The following is a 10,872-nucleotide window of genomic DNA, read 5'->3' on the forward strand; positions in this document are numbered from 1 at the left end:
GTAACATATCAAATCATTCCAATTATTAAGAACCTTAATATGCATCGATCTCACCAAAAAGTTCAATGAGGAAAATTTTGTACAACTAGGGTACAAGGTTGCGTACTTCATCCATTAACTCCTAAAAAATGTTTGAAGTATCCCTTTGTTTGATGTTCTCAGGCATTTCATCTCCAAAGTCTTCATCATCTTCATCATATGCCTCTTCTCTCATCTATCCTTGCAAATCCTTTAAAAGATTGAACAACTCATTATCATCATTGTATGCAGTAAGTTCTTCTCTTAATCCATCATCGTTGAAAGAGCTAAAGGGTCGTGACTCTTTGAAATCAAGCTGAATTTACCGATTCTCTATGATAAATCCATTTACTATATGAAGGAGATATTCCATTAGCAAATAAATGTTGTTCTACTCCATCTAATGTCTGAGACATTGAATTCTGACAATTTTTGCACAAGCATCTTGCTTTTCCCTTTTCCATTTACATGACACTTTGCCACTTCCATGAATTGTGCAACTCCGTCAATGTACTCTCTTGAGAATCTATCTCTAAGCTTAATCCAATCCTTATTCATCATTGAGCCAAATGAATAAAGCATGTTTAATTTTTGGCTATATGAAGGAGATATTCCATTATCTCTAAGTTTTGGCCTTTATTATGAAACCATGAGAGAAATCACCACATTTCAAGTGTTCCTTCTTAAATTACAGAATGGCCAGTCTGCATTAAGTATGTGATGAGAACATTAGTACAGAAAAAAAAGGGTCAAATATTTACGATTATGAACCTTTATTGATAAAACCTAAATAAATAAAACTAAATAAATAAACAAAACCTTTGAATTCCATTTTCTATTTTTTTTCCTCAAAGTCTTCATTTTTCCTTATAATCTTTTTAATCAATCAAACAAAACGACTTTTTTCTAGACTTGTTTTAGATGATATGATATTAAATTTACCTTTACCTATCAGCTTAAGTTTTTGGATCAATCGATGATTTAACACTAGCAAATAAAAAGTGTAAAATTTAGTTAATTTGCTCTGAACATCCTTAGCAATTCCATTTTAAAACTTAAAGCATATCATATCCATAAAAAGAATTAAATTTTAATATTAATAAATAAATCTCATATACAAAATCAAAACCAAAATACACAAATAATTCATCCTTCATTATATCCATCCATACAAACTAAAGATAGAAGAACAATTTCATTCATAAACAAATGAATATCTTAATTCCAATCTGAAACAAATACATAAATTCATCTTAAAAGAAATAAAGAAAAAACTGAACAACTAAAAGTTTATTATAAATGAATTTATACATCATCCTTTTAAGAACTAAATAAGGATTCATGTTATCAAATAATAATAATAATAATAATAATAATAATATGATTTAGGCCTTAAAGAATAGGGCATCCTCTAGCCACAACTGTTGGAGCTGTAGGACACTTAGCCAAATTGCAATGATCATCACTTATCAAACCCCTTATTAGAATTAGCTAGATTACAATGTTATACATAATCTATAATTGCTTCTCCATTGATTTGGAAAAAATGATTAAAAAGAAAAGTTGCTCATGTTCTCGTTTCATGATTTTGCTTTTTAACACAAAAAAAACCCTTACCAAAATAATAACACAAACACAACTCATAGACTTACTTGTTAGAAAAAAACAAAGACAAGGAAATCCAACCAATGCGTGTGTGCAGTGGCGTTGGGGCATTGGAGCTCAACCAGAAAAAAGCATATTCAAAGGAGTTTAGGCATTGGAGGTAAAGTGCACGACATATTCAGAGGTAGCGTGCGGCAGCATCAGAGCTAAAGCGCACGACGTTGAGGCGTTGGAGAGTCGAAGATCAATGATGCGTGCAACGACTGCTTGTGTAAAAAATAGAGGGGAAAAGGAAAGTAGGGGAAAAGAAGAGTCGATGGGAGGGAGGGGAAAATGGAAAAATGGAAAAATGGAAAAAGGGGAAAGGAAAAGTGTGTGTGTGTGTGGTGGGGGGGGAGGGGACGAGGGGGAAAGATGAAGGAACTCTATGAGGAGAGAACCTTGAGTTGAAGCAAGATCATCCCAAATCCATTTTTCATTGAATGTAAGTTTTATAGTAAACCAAGAACAATGTATGCATTTACATAAATTATAACATGCATTCATAAAGGAAAACTTAGGGTTTCAGAAACCCTTACCTTTGAAGACTATTCTTCAAGAATTTCCTCGAACAAAGTCACGAACGGATCTCCTTCTCCAAAAGGGACGCCACCAAATAGAGCCTCATATATTTTCCTTAAGGATTGAGAATGGCAGGAGGTGTGGGCTCTGCCTTAGAGTTTTGGAAGAGGGAAGGAGATGGAGAGGAGAAGGGAAGAGAAGAACTTTTCTTCTCTTTTCATTTTCTCTAGAGAGTACTATTCTCTCAGTGTTTCATGGAGGAAGATGAATTAGCAAGACTATGCCTCTCTCTCACCCCTCTCATCACGTATTTGGCTGAGAGAAATTAAGGGGAGGGAGTTATAACTCTCTCCCTTTAATTAATTAATATTAATTTAATAAAATTAAATTAATAATTATTATATATATAATAATAACTTTATCATATGTATATAAACTATATGTTATATCTCATATAATACATAATCTATAACTACATATTGTATCAAATACAATATAACCTGTAGATGTATATTCTCTCAACCATACGTGGCATTTAATATAAATCACATTTATAGTAGACTCACTTATATGAATCTCATTCATATAATTGATATTTGGATCATATCCAAATATTTAATTCTTCTCAACTTATTTATGGTATTTAATATAAATCATATTTATATTAAATTTAATTACATGAATCTCATTCATATAATTAATATTTGAATCATATTCAAATTCCTCTCATATTACCTTATATAATATATCAAATACATTATATTAATTATATCACATATATAATTAATTTAATTAACTATATCATATATAATTAATTCTCTCAAATAATTTGAACACTTCAAATTAATCCAAAAATAGTTCTCTATTAAATCCATGTTGAGCTATATAAGGGACCTTATGGACCTGTAGATTGAAGCTCCAACGGTAGTTGGATAATTAATTAAACTCTTTTATTAAATTACCCAACGTCCATTAAATGCCAGTCATTCCACTAAAGACCGATAGCTACACTCTTCGCACTACAGATAAATTTCTGTGTCCATTGGATATAACCAATCAATAGTGTGATGGCCCTTCACAAATTGCTTGTAAGTACAACTGGGCCAAAATTACCGTTTTGCCCTTGTAGTTACATCTAACTTCTTAAGTACCACTGATCCCTTTAATAAATAATAAGTCATAGTCTAACTATGATCAAGTCTCTCTCGAGCTAGGAGAGGGTGTGGTCACTATGTTCAAGCCCTGGAATCATCCTTTAAGGGAGCAATTTATTTACTTGTCCCTACATCGGAGAATGAGTGAATTCCGTTTCATGTAGCTGTGTTCCTAGCTTCCCAGTCGAACGAATCCCCAAAATGGTAGGCTTATTGAGTTGACAATCTGGCCACTTTCACCCATACAAATCAAAGAATTGCCTTTATGAGCAGGAGTTCACAACACACTCGGGATTCAGGTCATGTCACCTATGGTCATCCTAATGAAATATAAGTCTCTATTATTAACGGCATTATACAAAGAGACTAATCATTTTGTTGTTCGGTCTTATAGAAACTCTTTGTATAGGATATCCCCGCTTACATGTTTCTACATGAATGATCAGGATCAGATCATTTGTAGCACTTTACAACACTTGTAACACCTACAAAGTGGGTCATATCCGTAGTGTCACCAAGATAAGGTACCCAGTCTTATCCATCTACTACAGACCGTTTAGGTTATTATTAAAATAAAATCCACTTGTATGTTTCTACATACTTGTTTAAATTACATAAAATAACCTAGGATCTTAGTTTATTAGATTGAGTATATACTTATAAAATAACACTTATTTTATTGACAATAATATATTTATACAAAGTCTATAAACTACAATATTACAAGGAGATTTACGATACCAATCCCAACATAAGGAAAATGTGAGGTTTTTTTGTAATGACTTTTATCCACACATATTTTCGTCGGGATAAGTCCGAATTTTGAAAAAGAAAAAATTCTTTTACCCACCAATAGGTAAAAATTCTTGTAGTGTAAAAAGAAAGCACCATTTTGAAAAAGAAAAAAAAAATAATTGATATATGGCCTGTGATTAGAGATGTCTATGGGGCGGGGCGGGGCGGGGGTGAGCAGGAACGGAGAAGCCTTCCTCCTCCCTATCCTCGCTCCTTTATTCCATTCTCCATCCCCATGAATTTCTCCTCGATCCCTGTGGGAAAAATTTTCCGACTTTATTTTTCTAACCATTTTTTTATTTCAACTAAATATATATTTTAACAATTCCTTAAAAATTTTCACTACATGAAGGAGTTAGTAACACACAAGCGGAAGCAATCAAGATCTTAAGCACTTTAATTTTATTAATTTAAGGATCAAGCATACTAATACCAATCTATAAAACCAGAGTTGGTGAAGCAAACCTTGGTGTAGCTCAAAATTGAAGCAATCCGTTGGGTTTTTTTTATCACGAACAGTTCTGGACTACCGCTTGAGTCTTAAACTAGAAAGTGGGATTTAAGGTGTTTAAAAAATGAAAAAAATGGGACAATTCCACTATAAAATTTTCCTTAATTTTTAAATTTAATTTCATAAACTCAAAAATTAAATAATTTTTTATAAAATTAATTCAAATAATTAATTAAACAATTCAATTAATATAAATTTAATATCAAATATTAATTATTTAAAATTAATATTATATAATTAAGGGGCTTGCAACTTTAATTTAAAAAAAAAAATTGGGCACGTGTCCCTAGGTTTTGCTTTTTTGCAAACATGTCAAAAAACTTCCACTTGAAAATTTGATTGCTATTTGATTTCTATGTGATTGCTATGTGATTGCCACACCTACAATTACAAAAAAGTTGAAGTCTTGGCTTTGGTTTCTTAAAATGTATTTGTCATACAATACAATTTCTCTATAATTAATTAAACAATTTAATATCAAATATTAAATTAATAACTAACACCAACCCGACCATGAATCCCTTTTCATATGTGCAATATTTAAATCACATTTAAATATTTTTTTACCTCTCCAAATTGTTTAATTCATAATTAAACAACAATATATTAAGTATATTGAATATAAATAACGGTTTTTACTAAGCTGAATTTGAACAATTTAAATTCTTTCATCACATTATTCTAAGGTTTAGTTCGATATGAGCTAGCAGAAGGATCTAATGGACCTACAGATTATGAGCTCCAACAATCGAAGATTAATCGGCTAAACTCTAACCTAGTTAACCAACGTTCATTAACTATTGGGACGCTTCACTTTAGATCGATAGCTACACTCTTCTCACTGTAGATATATTTCTGTCCACTCGATATAACCATGATTAGTAAAGTCAATCTTTCATAGGTCGTTCGTAATTACAACTAGGTCAAAATTTGGTGGGGCCCTTGTTCAAGATGGTTAGGATATGACTTATTTCAATTAAACCAACGCAAGCATGCCCCCTCTGAAAAGAATATTTTCTGAGAAAATCAACTCAATCACACACAATCAACTCTCCTTGAAATTAATCAAATTGATTACCAAATCCTATTCAATTTAATTTACTTTTGGAACAATTGTAAATGTTGTAGTCAAACCCAAATTATTAATAGATATAACACAATGTAAAAGAATTTGTAGATTTAACAAAAATTAGATTTAGCTTTTGAACTCTATCAATGATAGAACATATTGTTGGTAGGAGTATATTAATAATAAAGTTATAGGAGTCTATTAACGATTGAATCTGTAACTAATAGATCTTGTTATTGAAATATTTTTTTTAAAAAAAATTATTATACACTTAATTATTAGGGGAATTGGAGCGTATTGTAGATTTTAGAGTTTGGTTTTGAAAAATGGCACAATGATAAATAATAAGATTTATGGCAACTTACATGACATGCACATAACCACAAAATTTCAAATCCATATTTTACCCTTGTCTAGTTCATAGCTTTTGTTATTGATGAAACTACAAATATATGGTAAATGCATAATCATAAATAATGGTGGGATTCTATATAAAGAGTAATTGCTAATGCGTTAATTCTCCACCTTCCCTCCAATCGATTTGATTGAAAAACTAAAAATAACCGCTTTACTCAAATAACCGAACTTCCTGATTTTCCTCAGATAGGTAACATTTCAATGTCGATTCTATTATTAATTTAGCTTCTATTTAACTACTTTTCAATTAATCTCACTTGAATTAAATATCCATATGTTTCTACCAAATTTATATTTTAAATATCCATAAATTATCAAATTTCATTTATCTAATCAAATTTTAAATTTATTCAAATGTTTGAATTCTTTTTCATTATTTTATACATATTCTTAATAAATTAACCAGATGTTTTTCCGTATTTTTTAAAGTTTAAATTGTTTTATATGTGTTATTAGATTCAATTGTACATATTTCATATTTAATCACTATTTTAGCTGACATTTTGATAATACTTGACTTGCCCTTAGTTGGTTTATGTCTGGAATATTAAATACAGTGTAAATATAAAGTCTTATTAATAATCAAGATATAAATACAGTGTAAGTGGAAAGCTTAATTACTAACTAAGATATAAATGCATTGTAATTGGAGAACTTGATTAATAACCAAATTAATCATATTATAATCTAATAGATCCTTCCGTAATTAATAATTGAAAATGAGTATCTCCGTAATTTTGCCCTCTTTTGGAATTTGAATTTATTTTTAATATTCAAACTAGATTTTGATAATTACTTTACCAATTGATTTAAAATAAACCGACCCCTTGCTTATTTTTCTCCCCCTAATTGATTCAAATTAGTTATCTGTTTTGATTTGATTTAACCATTTTTTGAAAATATTCCGAATTAATCAATCTTTAATTTGTTTATCACCATTTTGATTTTAATTTATAACATATCTTTAAATTTTACCTTATTTTATTCTTTTTTTATTATTTTAAATTTGGATCAATTTTTTTTTATCTCGATTAGGATTCTACTTAAAATTATATACATATTATCATCTAACAAACTGTTTATTTCATTTAAATTTGATTATTTTTGTATTTTTTTAATCACTTTTTATCCATTATCATCTTATTATATTTGTTACTCCCAGAACCCCTTTCTATCCTAGGAGGAGATATGAAGACAGTAATTACCAACCCTCTTATAGCAACCATTGCCTATCTCCATATCCATTACCTGCTGAAAAAGCCTTGGACACCCGATAACATAACATATATTCCTTACATAGAAATCTCATGACTACAAGAATTTAAACAAGAGTCCAGATTTACATATATAAAGCAACAAATTTACATACACACAGAACAGTGGGTCCCGACAATGTTCCCTTTAGTCCCTAATAGTACATGATAACTAAAATCTAGACAAGACCACAAACCACCTAAGCTTTTCTTCCTTTTTTCTTCAACTTCAACTTGCACTCTAAGTGAAAAACTAGCAGTATAGCTATCATCTAGGGAGTTAACCACTATCTGGGGGAAAGAGAACATTGAAAAGAGTGAGCTACTAGCCCAATGAGTGACTATTTGAAAATGTGTTTATTGAATGTCAAGTAAACATCAATCGTATAAAACTTCAGGGTTTAAAATACTCGAAGTCACAACATTAAAGGTGTAAAGCATTCAAAACCTAAAAATTTCAAGTCAAAAATCATTATCATACTGTTGGGGTTGATGCCCTAAATCTCGTAGAGTCCTATAGTTTATAAACATTGTATGAACAAACTCATTATGTGATTAATAAAATATATGATATTTTATTCACTGTCTATAAAATATGTGATGTTTTAGTTGCATTAACCACAAACCAATAAACTAACATCCAAGGTTGTCTTTATAACTTAAACGTATATGTGGGGACATACGGGTGGATCATGTTTAAATGATAACCTAAATGGTTTGTAGTAGATGGATAAGGTTGGGTACCTTATGTAATGACCCGACCCCCTAGGACTCTAATTAGGCTGTTACTAAATACGTGCATGCATGGAACTTAAAACGACACCCTTTTATGGTGAAATAAATGCTAAATAAATAAGGTAAGCTCAAAAGTCCATTAAATTCAAATATTAAAAACAAACAATAGGGTACCCATAAATCATAAATGATAATAAATAAGTCTGAAAACAATTCTTAATAGTAAGTTTCAAACATCAAAACTGAAAGTTAAAAAAAACATGAAAAGAAATCTAAATCTCATGAGCAGAAGCATAAAACTGGTCCCAGTGACTCGATCACGGATTCCACTTGTCAATCGTCGGTGCATCTCTATCTTTACCTGAAACAACAACATGAGAAAGGATGTGTATAAAATACTCAGTATGTAACCCCACTACTGGGGTCAGGCTAGGCATCTATGTCCTCTAGATGCCTACCTTTGGTGGAATATATAAACTTCTCTAGTCTTCATGAGACACATACATATATGAAAAGCTTATTTTTATCCTACTGTAGTTAAGTATGCCTACTACCTCTAGTAAGTCCCGTAGGACCCACAACCTCTGGTGAATCCCGAAGAAAATACAACCTCTGGTGAATCCGAGGGAAACAAAACCTCTGGTGAATCCCGAGGGAAACAAAACCCTTGGTGAATCCCGAAGGAAACACAACCCTTGGTGAATCCCCTGGTAGATCCCGAAGGAAATACAACCCCTGGTGGATCCTGAAGGAAACACAACCCCTGGTGGATCCCGAAGGAAACACAACCCCTGGTGGATCCCGAAGGAAACACAACCTCTAGTGAATCCCAAAGGAAACACAACCTCTAGTGGGCATCTAACTAATCAGTGAGGACACTATCACAATCTCAACATCACAAGTATCACAACATGATTCTATAACATACATATACACCTCAACATCATGGCTCTACAACATACATATACCTCTCGTTAACCTAGTCTCATAACATACATATACATCTCATTGTCCTAGTCCCATAACATACATATACATCTCATCATCCTCAGAGTCAACAGAATCTCCAAGAATCATAATATACTCAAATCATGTTAGCATTCATATATCTCTATGCGCATCTAGTCCTTTCAAATCTCAATCAATGAAGGCATACGTAAACATCATGCTAATTAATAATCCTCAGTAAATCATAATTATCAATACTTAGCTCTAGTTCTTTAAAACCTCAGTCAATGAAGGCATACATTACAATATGCTAATCAATAATCCTCAATAAATCATAGTTATCATTGTCTAGCACGTGGGCAGTTCCAGTAGTAAGATTACTGACCTCAAAGTAAATCCAAATTAGTTCAAGCAAGCTTATCCCCTCCTTGCCAAGCAGAGCCTTGAAGCGACACCTATACTAAATCCAATATTTAAATTAATCCATGAGTCCTTTATAATTAACCAGTTTACTCATGGTCTCATATTTTAACTTTACTGAAATCGTGGCTTGGCTCAAGGTTAATTTTCAAAACTCACAAAGACTTACCAACCTTAACAAATTTTCCACCAAAATTGGTCTTAAACTTTAAAGAAATGTCTCAAAATCTTCAATCTTTGATTCTATAGTCCAAACATAAAGAGAGATGAATAATTTTAACCTAAAACCAAATGGGATAATCAAATCCCTCAAAGAAAAATCCAAAACTCAGCTCTTACCCAAATTATTTAAGAATCCAATGAAACCCAAACGACGATTGCGGCAACAAAAGGCTGGCTCGAACGGCGTGAGTGCGGCAAAAGGGGCTGGGCCACTGGGCATCGGGCTGAAGGCTGGCACTTTTGCAGCTAGTGGCGACTAACAGACAGTCTGGCATGCGACATAGGGCGGCTAAAGACTTATGGCTAGGACTTCGATGTCGGACAGACCTGAGGCGCACGAAACAGGTAAAGCGGCATAAACCAAGGCAACGCTGACAGATCAAGCGGTTGGAGACTCGCGAATGGCGTAGGCGACGGACGCACGGGTTGGGCCTTCAGATCTAACACGCGGTTGGGCCTTCAGATCTGGCCGCAGCTGGCGAATGAGGGCTGGGCGGCGCCTGAGGGAAGCGACGCGGTGAACGACTTCAGATCTAACAAACTCGACGACACCTCGACTCATTGGACGGTGGCAGCGGCTGTGTGGGTGTTAACGGCGTGAAGAGAAACAAAAACGAGAGGGAATGTGTCGCGTGAGGGAAGAAAAAAGGGGAGAGAGAATTATTTTTTTAAAAAAAATTAAATAAATAAAAGAAAAGTTTATTTTATTTAGTTTTATTTTATTTTATTCTATGTACTTTATTTTATTCTATCTTATTTTATTCTTTCTTTCAATACACGAATATATATATATTTTTAAAACTCTTTCCTTTTCCTCTTAAAATCCAAATTTCAAAATCAAACCAATTTTCCCCAAATTAAATTTAATTTTTTACATTAACTTTAAAATTAAATTTATTTAAACTTAAATTAATTGCGACATAAGTCCATATCTTTCCTTTAAACAAACCTGGGTTTTGAAATTAATAAAATTATCCTCAAACTTTACAAAAATACAAAATTTCAATTATGAAAAGCTCGGAATGTTACACCTTATCCTGATGACACTACGAGTATGGCCCGCTTTGTAGATGTTACAATTACTGCATAGTGCTACAAATGATCTGATCCTGATCATTCATGTATTAGACATGCGAACGGGGATATTCTATATAAAGAAGTTTG

The 10,872-nt window shown here is 32.2% G+C and overlaps 1 long non-coding RNA gene across 1 annotated transcript; it reads right to left on the bottom strand.

The window, feature by feature from the left end:
- Nucleotides 1-8,236: 8,236 nt before the first annotated feature.
- Nucleotides 8,237-10,366, bottom strand: LOC120073958 (uncharacterized). Its single transcript, XR_005480850.2, has 3 exons — nt 9,826-10,366; nt 9,452-9,526; nt 8,237-8,479 (listed from the first exon to the last, which is right to left on the bottom strand). It is a non-coding gene; the product is annotated as an uncharacterized LOC120073958 (long non-coding RNA).
- Nucleotides 10,367-10,872: the final 506 nt, after the last annotated feature.

This window comes from Benincasa hispida, chromosome 3 (genome assembly GCF_027475165.1).
Source record: "Benincasa hispida cultivar pf3 chromosome 3, pf3_genome.v1.1, whole genome shotgun sequence".
NCBI lineage: Eukaryota > Viridiplantae > Streptophyta > Magnoliopsida > Cucurbitales > Cucurbitaceae > Benincasa > Benincasa hispida.